The sequence below is a fragment of the Salminus brasiliensis genome, chromosome 10, assembly GCF_030463535.1.
Source record: "Salminus brasiliensis chromosome 10, fSalBra1.hap2, whole genome shotgun sequence".
Taxonomy (NCBI): domain Eukaryota; kingdom Metazoa; phylum Chordata; class Actinopteri; order Characiformes; family Bryconidae; genus Salminus; species Salminus brasiliensis.
In genome coordinates this window covers 10,708,185-10,721,246 of record NC_132887.1, presented here as the reverse complement: position 1 = coordinate 10,721,246, position 13,062 = coordinate 10,708,185, and the positions used below count along the sequence as shown (strand labels likewise).

Sequence of the window (13,062 nt, the reverse complement as noted above, 5' to 3'; positions counted from 1 at the left end):
TCATTTTCTCGCTCTCTTTCTGTCATTCTCTCAGCCTCACACCATCTCTCCTTACTCCTGCTCATTTTTCTTTCTCTCATTTTCCACCCCACTCTCCCCTCTCTCCTACTCATCTTTCTCGTTCACCTCCTCTGTCCTCCTCTGTCCTCCCTCCTCCCTCTCCCCTTCACTCCTCCTCATCTGTCTCCTCCAGCTTCCCTTCTTCCTTCTCCACCTCCTCTCTCCTCTCTCTCTCGCTCCACCTTCATCCCTCCCTCACACTTTCTCGCTGCTTTCTCTCTCATTCTCCCCTGTCCACCCCTCCATGGCCACGGTTCTGGTCAGTGGACGGCCAATGCCTTCCATATTCACTCGTTAATGTAGGGAAACGGCGCGAGGCTTTGTTTCGTTGAAGTGATCATTAAAATTTATGGTGAACTGACTTCGTCCAGCTTGCAGGGTTCAGGTGGTATAAGTCATAATTACACCATGACAGTGGAGGGGGAGCAGCAGCGGTCATCCCGGCCCTCTCGGCCTGGCCACTCAAACGCTATAATTACTCAGGAAGAGAGGTTCATGCCCCAACAGCACAACTTATTACCTGTTTGGAGGAGCCTCAGTTGTGTTTCCTGCCTCTTTGAGGAACACCTCCTTCTGCTGCCAGGCTGTTCTTTAGTGCATTAGTACAGACATTTGGATTTGTCTGTGAAACATAAACTAGTAAAGGATTTTTACAATACAGAACAATACATTTTTATTTAGAGTGTAGCCTAAGACATTAAAGGCATTGAATGTTGATTTGTTTTTGTTGATAAAGTTTTTTTTATTTAAATGTTTGTTAATAATTCTTCTTACAAGTGTTTTTTTATTCAAAAACTTATAAAGGAACACAGGCAGTCAAGACATTTTACGTTTTCTGTTAAATTATTAATTTGTTTTTAAACAAAACATATAAAACATTGAATAAACCATAAATTATAAATAGGTTAAAAAAAACAATACATTCATATGAAAAAGAAGTTTACTTGGATTTAATCTAATTCATTAATTGAATAGGCTGTATTTCAATATGTACTATGAATTTGAGACAGTGGGTTGCCTAATCTGTACATATTCAACAGTTAGATATCTTACATGTATTATATTATATAAGTCTGTTTGTTCAGCTATGTAGTGTTGGTGTCTATATCATGCATGTTTATTGTAGTAACGTTGATATTTACATGGTATGTCTTATAATATTATAATGTTGTATAATCCATGCCAATATAAAAGTATTCCCATCTTACACATTTTACCTATATCTGAACAGGCAGACTGTCCTTAAGTTCTTATGATGGTGTATCAGTTTAAACTACAGTCTATTGGTGATATCAGTTGAAAATTAAATAATGTAGCCCAAATAATTACTTTTATAATGTTAATAACAACAATTTTGGGGGAAAATTTCATTGGACTTTCTTTTTGTTTTTGTTTTGTTTTTTTGGAAACTGCTTAATCTTTTGCGTTATGCAACAATTGGTATTTTTTCTCATGCCCCCCTTACAGTTGGGGAATTTTACACCACTTTCGTAAATACAAATCAAAAATTGACCTCATGGACAGCTATACATATGCATTTGTTGACAAGACGAAGGATATACAGAAGTGGAAGAACAGTGTCAACCAATAAGTTAGAGTAATATTACCGGATCTTACAGCTTACAAATATGATGCAGATAATGTGAGAATTTGAGCTCTGTAGTGCAGTAGCAGCGTTCCAGCCCAGAGTGGCAATGATAGAGATGCCATTCTCTCTATTACAGTGAGTGTACTATCAAAATGATTTTGAGGCTAAATTGCCCCACTGGGTTTCAGTGTGTGAATGTGTGTGTGGTACCTCTTGATTGACTGGTGCCCTGGTCAGGGGGTATTCCTGCCTCGTGCACAGTAACTCTAGGTAGGCTTAAGACCCACAATAACCCTGACCATGAGAAAGATATGAATAATACCGAATCATCAAACTTTAGTCCTTTTTTAAACTGTGTTTAAAATCTAGCACATTGAAATTGTGACTAACCGAAAAAACCCAGCTCAGATTTTCAAGCAATATTGAAAATCTAAGCCTTCTCATTGTTTTGTACTGACAATGTCATTCTTAATTTCTAAACTTAAGCTGTCACTCAGATAGAAAGAATGCATGCCATATTGGTGCCATAAGGTGCCTTTGCTTGTGTGGAGTCCCAGCTCCACTCTGCTGAGCCTGTGCTTGCTGGTGGCACTCAATTTGTCCCTGGTTAAGCTGTAATAGAGTTGGGGGTGAAGTGGGCTTGACATACACACACTCTGTTCCCCCTGCCTGTGTTTCCCCGCTGGCCTTTTCATGACGTGTGTGTATGTGTGTGTGAGTGTGTGTGTGTGTGTGTATGTGTGCGCAGGGAGCCATAAAGCATGACTGCCGGTGATTCGCACTGAGGACATTCCCTGCTCACTGCCACCTCTCATTCAGGAAGTAAATAAGTCAGAGTAGGTGAGCAGGGAAACAGAGGAGATTAGAGGACAGGAGGAAGGGAGCATGTGGAGCAAACTGGTGGGCTGAAGAGGAGAAAAGTGGACTTTGGAGTTGAAGGGAGGACAAACTTCAGTCGTGCCCTAATGTTTTTTTTGTTGTTGTTGACAGCAAGGATGTCCTCCTTGCACACCTTCCATGAAAACCAAACTTGTGTAGTCTGATACTGATGGTAGATGCTGTACTTTGACATCAACTGTGGCAGCAAGAACTACCTGTATGTCCCGTGATGACATTTTGGGATAGTTGGAGAGTTCTTTTTCCAGGTAGTGGAATGGCTGATCACTAATTGTTCTTCACAGATCTTTTTAAACCCATTTCCAGACTCATCTGCATCTACAACCTTCTTACTGAAGGCCTCAGAGAGCTCTTTGGCTCTTACCATGGTCATACCACCAACAATCAAGGGCAAACCAAACTAAATGTCTGAGGTTTAAATAAGACAGGCTCCTCCAGAATCCTCTCTTACCATGTTCTAATCATCTGCAGCTGATGTGATTCTGATTTTAGACATTTAGTAGACAAGTAGTAATAAATGTGGGGGTGTCCTAACTTTTCTTTTTCAAGAAAATCGCATTTCATTAGATGTCACAATGGTTTTCATGGGCTAATCTTTTCACATGACTGTATATGCACTGTTGGAAAGTCTAGCATGAGTTTTAGTATTTTAAACACACACACATTCGACTCGCAAAAGAAGAAAAAAATGCCAGAACAAAATCAAACAATTGCAGCCACTGGAAGTAAAAAGCCTCAATATGGACTGGATGAACTCTATTTTTAATATTACCCCGTATATATCACAGTTAATTTTAGAAAATATGTAGTTTTATATTAATATTTTTTTACTAAATTCTACGAAAATGCTGAATTTAAACGTGTGGCCAATAGCACATTTCTGTTTGTAAGGAAAAGAGGAGGTACACTATGATTCCCTATGATTTGCAGTGTGCTAAATAAACAGAACAAAGCTAGAAGTGTAGACTCCTGCTAATACAGAATGTAAATAACATCTTACAAAATATAATTAAATATGTGTAAAAAATATTCTGAATTGCATTTAAATATAATTATCTAACTCCACATACTCTAATATTAATTAATCTAATATTAATATTTCTAATATTACTATACTATATTTCTAAAATGAACTCTCTTCATTTTCGCTCCCAATGCCGTATTTGATAGACATAGTAGGCCTAATGACTGCTCTGTATGCGAAGTATCATCTACAGTCCTTAAAGAAGACTGTGACTGTGGATCCTTCAGCAGAGCTGGTGATGGGAGGTGTAGAGAGATGGATAGTGCACTCATCGTCCCTCTGCAGTGTGTGAGAGGGCTGTGTGGTGTGGAGGGCTGCTTGGCCGAGGTGCTGTGCGGTTAGATTTGTTGTGAGCACTAGAGCAGCAGGACACGGGCGCTTCCAGCCTTTACCCAGCATGCCCGTGGAGAGTGCTACTTCCTCTGTTGTCTCAGACTCGTTGGTGAAGCTGTGCCAGCAAAAGCAGAAAACACCCCACTGTTCACCATGACCAACCCTGCCCACCACGCACTCCGCAGGAACACACACCACTTGCATCTGCCTCTTTGTGCATGTGTGTGAGCCTGTACTGCCATGCGTAAGTGTATGTGATAGTACTCAATAATGTGTCTGTGTATATATATATATATATATAAATATAACATAGGACATCTCATGAAATCTTTCATCCTTTTTTCAACGTATTTAAAGATTGACATTTCATTTAAATTTTAACTATATTGAGCTAAACACTAAACACAAATAACTGAAGAAATGTATAAAATAATTAATTAATAGAAATGCAGTTTTGGTGTGAGGAAATACGTCGGACATTTCATTTGGCCTGCTCTTGATTGTTGAAGTGAGTGGGATCACCAGGGCAGAATCCAAAGAACTCTCAGAGGCCTTCAGAAAGAAGGGTGTAGGTTCGTTTGTCAAGGGAAACAAACCATTCTACTGTCCAGAAAAAAAATTACAAGTGAAACCACAGACTAACATGGTCAGGTCAGACCATCCTAGCAAGCCCGAGAGTGGCTGCAAGATGCATAAAGAAGTCTCCAACATTCTCAAAATGTCTAGCTAAACAGCTGAAAGTGCAACATCTACCATCAGGAACAGACTGCAAGTTTGGTTTACATGGGAGATGTGTAAGGAGGAAACCCTTGCCATTGACAAAACAGCAGGATACGTTTGCCAGAGACCAGGATTTCTTTGTCTAGGTGTTCTCATTTTGTTATGCCAGAGAACAAAATGCTTTGACTTCTTTAAAAAGAAGTCTGGAACCAAATATTTGCCCTTCTGACCAGCTGAAAATATATCCATGCTTTTTATTAAATGCTAAATTCCTTTTCTTCATTGATTTTCTTCATTGATTCTAATATTATATTGTCAAATCAGATCAAATCACTTTTATTGTCACGTCACATTACAGAAGTGTAAAGATGAGTGAAAAACTGAATAGAAATACTGCATATTTACACATTAATGTATACTATACATATACACACATTATACACCCTCTCTATCTACAATATTGCACAGGTTTAAAGCAGTTAAATGTACAGGTTTGATATAATCTAAACATTATTTACAAAAGACACTGGATGGGTGTGAATTCAGGTATAGTGTGGGTGGGGAAAAGTCTTTGTGGGTGCAGTGTGACTGTGCATAAGGTGTCCAGTAGTAAACGCAGGGTGCAGAGTCTGTTTGTATGGGGAGGAGGTGTGATGATACAGATGAGGTCCACAGTCCACAAGCTATTGTTAATTCTGCAGCCGAATTGCTTGAGGACAGAAGCTGTCTCTGAACCGACTGGTTCTGGTCTTCAAGCTTCTGTACCTCCTGCCGCTGGGCAGCTATGAGAACAGGCAGAGGCTTGGGTAGGTGGAGTCCTTAATAATCCTCTTTGACTTCCTCAGACAGCGGCTGGGGTATAAATCTAGAAGATTTGGCAGCTGAACCCTGATGGTGTGCTGGGTTGTGCGCACCACCCTCTGCAAAGCTTTCCGCTCTTGAGCTGTGCAGTTCCCGTACCAGGTGGTGATACAGCCCGACAGAATGCTCTCCACAGTGCAGGTGTAGAACGTTCTGAGTATGCGGGGGTTCGTACCAAACTTCCTCAGTTGTCTGAGGTAGAAGACGCCCTGATGTGCTTTCTTTGCCACCCATGTGGTGTGTTCTGTTCTTGTACGTTCCTCAGTAATTTGAACACCAAGGAACTTATGGAAGCTGCTGGAAGGCTGTCCCATCATCGTAGAAGATCAGGCCCACTATTGTCGTGTCATCAGCAAATTTAATGATGACACGACAATGATGACTGCTGTGTTTACCGTAGATCACAATGATAACGAAACATTAGGACCACTCAGAAATGAGGCATTGTTGATGTTGATGATGTTATACCAACAGCAAGTACATCTCAAGGTGTGAGATATATCAGACGGTAAGCAAACAGTCAATTCTCATAGGATTCCCATGTTGGATGTGGGACAGATCAGCAGATGTAAAGATAACTATCCATGTCAGACAACTGGGCTGGAACATCTCTGAAACGACAAGGCTGCTGTGGTGCTGTGGTGGTAAGCAGTGGTGAGTACCTACCAACAATGGTCCAAATATGTATACAGCAGCCTTTTGTAAAATCTAACCATATAATATATAATAATAATAGTGGTATTGGTTTGTAGCTAAGCTAATCTTCCATTAAACCCATATGTCCATCCACAGTGGAGTTAAAGCCCCGAAATCTCTGCCAGAACCTATTTTTGGAAAAAATGCCTCTTTACCTCTCACAGACAGAATCTTCACATCTAGCTCATCGGATCTAACCGTTCCAAAGAGCAAGTGGCCCGCACTAACGGTCAGTGATTGGAAAATGACAGGGGCTTTTGTGTGGCTCTCTCTGTGTCTCTTATGGGCCGTTATCTGTTGTAGCTGAGGAGTGTTGACAGAGATTCGGCTGTAATCTTAAGGAGGCAGGAACAGTGCTGTGATTGTCTTTAATCACTTGAGAGGGCTTGTGGTCATCACACCACAAGAAAACATCCAGACTGGACGGCTGGAGTAGAGGTCTTCTGGTTTCTGTAAAATAAATGTGACATGTTTTCAGGTGAAGGCGTGTTTTCATGCTTTGCATTCAGCGTTTTCATTTTGTATCAGTTTGTGAGCTGTGGTTCAGATTTCTTTGCAGTTCCTGTCTGTAGATCGCTGTGAACCCCAGTAGGTCCATGGCTAAAAATACTCGTTGCTAGTTGCAGTAGGATGATGATAATAACTGTGGTCTCCTGTAGGTTGCTCTCATGAAGGGCTTTTCTGTGTGTGATTGCGATTGGCGGGACAGGAACACAGAGACAAGGGCTTCAGCTCCTTAAGCACTGATGTCAATTAAGTCTTGATTGGGCTTCAGAGTTTCTCTCTCTCACTCTATCTCTCTCACTCTCTTTCCCCCTCTCATTCTGTGTATGTGTGTCTGCTAGGTGTCTGCTAGAGTGATAGAGAGAAACGGATAGAAGGGGTGGGTGAATGTGTGTCAGTGGCCAACGTGTGAACTGTTCTTTTTTTGGACCTGCGTTGTTTGTGGGTGTTACTGTTTATACTGTGTGTTTTTGTGCTGGTGTGTTTGTGTGAGCCTTTGTGAGCCTTATCCTATTTATATCGTCACTGTCACACAAAATCCCTATATCTCCAAAATGTCAACTTTACAGTACAAGTAAAAAAATTCCAGAGAAAGTCAGTGTAAAAAGATTGTTTTTCCAGTCATTTTGGAGCATTGGTATTGGTCCATTTATCATAAATTTCTGTAAAGAACCACTGCCAGATTCACATTGAAAAACAGCAAAAATGGAGAAACAGGACAGCGATGATATACACTGTAAAGAATAATTCAAATTTACAGAATAAGAACATGGCTATACTGTATACCACATTAGGCTACTGTAAAATACTGGCAATGGATTGACCAGCCACATGTCCATTTACAACAACCTTACTATTACCCATTCATGGATTTCAGCTATTTATAGTTTATAATACTATGACCAGACTGCTAACTGGAACAGCTTTACACTGAGCACACACTACACATGATGTCCAAATGTCCACAATGGACAGTCACTTTACGTTTCACCCATTGCTGACACAGATGTGCAAATGCTGTCATTCTGCTTGTCTAGTCTAATTCTGCTTGTCTAGTCCCTGTAGAGAAGCACTGCCTATAGAATAGGAATCTAGCCAGGCGTGGGCTAGGGGGATGTAAAGCCTCCCAGCATCGAGGGCGCCCCATCCAATACTTTTAGGATAAGTTGGGGATGAGTTAGGGTGGTGATCATCCAACACCCTGACACTAACACACTGAATGCAATCTTGTAGAAGGCATTTCCTGACAGTAGAAACAGTTACCCCAGCAAAATCTGAATAAAGTATTTTTTTAATACGCTTGATGTCTGAAGAAACAGTGAATGAGCAGGTGTTCCAATACTTTTGTCCATATGGTGTATTTACTCGCAAGAGTTTAAACAGCAACACACAAACAGCTTTAGTTTACTGCTTTTACTGCTACATTAGGCACAAATCATTATTCCATATAGCTATATGACTCATGACTTATTACATATAGCGTATAACCACACACACACACCCACACACACAGATATACTGTGTATATATAATTAATATAGGACATATTATGTATGTCACAACTGTGATCAGGGAGCAGGGAGAACAACCCCCCTTTCTGTCTCCCACCCCTGCTCTCTCTCTCTCTCTCTCTCTCTCTGTCTCTCTCTCACTCAACCCCTGGCCCTGTGCCTGCTCTTCCGCTCACCCCCATGTTCGCAAATCACTTCTTCCCATGTCAGCAGGTAAATTGTTTTGTCCTCCCAATCCCTGCTTTCATTACCTTGTGTAAATTAAGCGATATGTCGTCCACCGGTGCGCGCCGTGGCTCTCGGTGCCGCCACGCCAAAATCATGAGATTTGGCATAATAAATGAAGACAAACTGGCGCCGGCAACTGCTCCTTTCTCTGCGCCGACTCGCTTTCATTATTCGCTTAACTTGCCGGAGAAAATGACTTAACCCTGACCTGCACATTACGTCCCATATTCACTCCAGATAAAAGCCTTTTTACAGCAGGCCCCCCACAATTTATATTCCACCAAGGAGGCCGCTTCTCTCTGTCACTTTTCCAATCTTGGGCTCCCTCAACACACGTCATTAAACTTGTCGTGCCTTCCTGTATTTGTCCATCAGTCCTTCCTTTTACATAAAAGCTGGCAGCATTATTCTTGGCTTTGATGGCGCCAACTCATTTTTCCCCTACGGAATGTTTGATTGGAAGAAATATAGCCCAGGCCGCCTGGTCCTATCTCCTCTTCCCTCTCTCCAGGAGGAATCATGCGCTTGATGAAATAGTGTTCCCCCAGCAAGAATAATAAAAACAGACTTGTGCATTACGGGCCGCTCTCAATCTGCCAGGCTGGGGCCGTGCCGAGGCGAGAGAGAGAGAGCCCCCTGACCGAGTTTTATAGTTATACGGGCAGATAAATAGAAAGTGGTGAGCAGCCTAGGTGGAGGCCACAGTCGAACACAGCACGGGGTGAAGGGAGGGCCATCATGGCCACGGTGAACGCTCACGAGCTGAAGAAAAATGCCCTTTTCCATCATGCCACTATGAGCTTCCTTTAACCACCATGTTTATGCACTATGGGAGTAAAGTAGCTCTGAGATTTAATGGCAGAACCAAACCGTTACTATAGTGCACAGATTATTGTCAATACAGCAACATGCTGACCTGCTTCTCTCTTGATGGTACAGAGCTATGTAACACTGGCATTCTTTAATAATCTTTAATTCTTTAAAACATCTGGAATGACTTTTTGAGTTACACTGTGGTGTTTGTTGCCACAGTCACATCTGGAACAGTATAAACATATCTCCCAGATAGCAGACAGTTTTAGGCCAAATACCACCCATCTAAGGTGCTTATGCTTCAGTCATGACAATGGCAAGTGTTTTGTGGACCAGAATTGGCCCATTGGTAGCAGCACATTTAAGTTTTGTCATGGCAGTTGTGGCCCACATGCAACCTACCATGTAAAATGGCTGCACAGCATTTCAACTTTGGGCCCAAAACTGTCTCAACTGCAGACCAGATTTAAGCATGTGTATTCCACAACAGTACTGAGAATGGATGTAAGTATCAGTCGGGGCCAGCACTGGGCCTTGACCCATGTGCACATTGGACTATCTGAAGTACATATCATGCAAACAAAATAAATAAAATAAATAAATGATCTATCTTATATCTATTAAATCTATTATATACATTGTCACTGTTCAAAATTAAAGTTTATTCCATATCATTTTAGAGCATTTTTATTGTTCCATTCATCCTGAATTATTTACACAGCAGCTACAGGTTTCATAAATAAAACTAAAATGGACAAAAATTGAGATGCATGTTTTTAATTGGACAGCAGCAATATGTACACATAAATACACAAAATATTTTCTAATACTTAGTTGCAGGTAATCCTGGATAAATAATAGTGACCATCCTTGTAGTTCATGTGTGACTACATTTTAACTTCAGTTCCACACTGCGATTGAGGTGTGGTGATTCTGCTGGTCGGATAAAGAGTCCCAGAGTTCCATCATGTCTGTTGAACCAGTCTGTTGAATCAGGTCTGGAGCTGTGCACCCTACAGTTGTCACATGCAGATCAGATGAGTGTCTATGTTGTGTTCTACTTGAACATGAAATACAGCGTTAATAGAAGAGTGGGCTGAAATGGACAAGAAACTAGTGTAGTCCTGACTGGATTGACGCTGTTGTTAAGTCAGGGGAAAGCTTAGTCAAGTTCAAGAGAATAAGTAATGCATATGTCTTTTTTTTTTTTTTTTTTTTTACCAAGGAAGCTTCTTCTGCATTCGTTCCATGTATCTAAACAAAATTCACCACAATGCTCCTCTTCCTCCTTCTTCATTAAATGCTGTCTCTAGGTTACAAAGAACAATAGAGTTATATGGGTATCATCGCTGCAACAGCATCAACCAACAAAAAACAACGCCCCTTAAGTGGGCCAGTCTTGTTTGCTGATAGTGTTACTGATGACAGCTGATGTCCACGGGGAGCTGGAGAGTTTGGTGTGTGGAATCTGAATGAGAAACCCAACTGCAATGGCTTTATTTCTCCTTTCACCACTCGTTTCAGTCTGATATTGGTGTGTCCAGTTAATGTCTGATGAGGCCTAGATTTACGTACGGTGTGGTAAGCTTCCATATTATGCAAGAGGACAAGTTCTAGACTCATCTGTTTTAAGCTACAACTTCTTCTGGACAGCGTTGCTCATTGCATCTTGTCTTTTTGTAGAGAATTATAAGGGGGCTGTACATGTGGGCTGTTTATTAATTGTTATTCTTATTGATTAAGTATGTCCAGAATTATATAAATAATATTAACACTGCTGTCTGGATGGTTCGAGAAGGACAGAGCACATCCTAAAGGCCACTTCAGTTTCTTACTTGTGTGCCACTGTGACCACTGTGACAGTCCAACAGTATACACTGAATTGTCCAGTACTCCCGAAATATACCCTGAAGGCCTGTGTTTGGATGAGACACGTTAGTTCCTCACTCTATAACTGTATATAACTTGTGTAGGACAGTAATAAGTCTTAAGAATATGTGGAATAGCTTGAATAGCTCAACAATTATTCTAACCAGGCCTTTTTCTTTCAACCTAAAAATCTACATAGAACCTGTGTCTTAGAGACAGACTATCAGCCCTACACCAAACAAGTAAGACCTGCAGGTTGTAGTATTCTGATTTGTACACTTAAATAAAGTGCCATGGGTCAAGAGAATGAACGGGCAATAACTTATAAAACTTCTAGGTCAGGATGTAGAGAAGCCTTTAATGGCATTTAGATGACATTTAATGCCAAATAGGGTATATGAGCCCTTCCTCTACCCCCACCCCCCCTTACTTCCCTAAAAAGGACAAGCTGAAGAGGATCAGTGTACATCAATATACTGTAGCTGTACCTGAAGCTTTTTAAAGAACGTGTCACTTTGTGTATAAACTGTGAGAGGAATCTGGAGGAAACAGTGGAGGAGTGGGAATAAAAAATAGCACAACTCGGAAGCAGCAGCTCCATTTTTTACAGTATAAAAGTTTTGCAAGGTCGTTCAAAGAGTCACGTTACTACACAATGCCTGCATACAAATATGCTCCCTTGTTCCACAAGTCATGACACGGTGGCTCTTAAAACGATCATTATTACCATACAAATAGACAGATCTATTTAACAACTGGCTTTTTATCGCATAACAGTTATTCTTTAGTGTTGTGCCTTGAAAGGGATTGAAATGCAGCTCCCCCCCTTCTTGCTGGGGAACGTCTTAGCCTTGATAAAGGCTTGGAGCAATAGATGGAGCAAGGCTGACATCTTCTTAAGAGATGATAGGAGAGCCAAATCAAATAGGATGGAGCAGTCACTCTCTGTGCAGATAGGTAGTTCATTTCACCGGCTCTGCGTTGGCATCCCCAGTGACTCCCTGCCCGGGGAAGATAGCTTACTCGGACTTCATTCATTATTCCAAGCCTTGCCTTTTCAGCGCTTCTAAACGCTCCCCTTTTGTTCTAAGCTGAGGCGTATTTTCCTCACTTTGATGAGAATCTCTAAATTTCGGTTTGCGGACCAATATGCATTATCGCCGGCTTCCTTTTTATGTTTGAGAGTGGAGTGAATTCAATTATATTTTGTGATACATAATCGAGTGCAAATGAATGAGTTGAGTTGTGTCTTTTGAAACAATGGAGCCTTGGTTATCCTCTGTAAATGTTTTTCTTGCCCCTTGAGGTAAGATGTGTGGGATGGATTTTTAAACACTTTCTGTACAATAACTTTTTTAATAGTTGCTCAATAATAATTCTAATTCTATCTAATTTAGAGGAGCCTTTCCTGGGATCTATTCATGTAATATGTAAATGCAAAAAATAATAATAATAATAATAAAATCACATGCCTCATGCAAAGGTTTGGGCAACTTTGGCCAAATTATTTAGTTGTTTAATTAAATTGAAAAAAACGTTTTTGTAGCTAACCGAACATACACTCTCTAAGCCCAGTGCATTCACCTAACTGCATCCCATTACTATCAATTTGTTAAGCTTTGTTTAACAAATGAAAAAGTTGTAGTTGAATTTACATAAGATACTTGACATTGTTTGTAAGAACAACTCAAATACATGAGGTTAGAATAATACATAAAGTCTTAATCCCTTAAATGAATCGTTGGAGTAATAAACTTAACTGAAGGTGCATTATTGCATTATTGATCAGTCAAACACACTGACAGTAGAAAGTCTTGTGGTAATGGCGTATATGGGTCAATTATGGGGCAGTTTTGACCATGGCCCATGTATTGTGGGCTATATTTGGCCCGTCTATAGCAGCACATTTAAGGTTTGTCAAAACTGGCCCAAATAATTCATTCACATTGTGTTTACAA

At 40.7% G+C, this 13,062-nt stretch overlaps 1 protein-coding gene across 4 annotated transcripts in view; it reads left to right on the top strand.

Moving 5' to 3' along the window:
- LOC140564083 (G patch domain-containing protein 2-like) overlaps positions 1-13,062 on the top strand; it is a 79,903-nt gene that overhangs the window by 21,454 nt on the left and 45,387 nt on the right. The window lies entirely within an intron of this gene.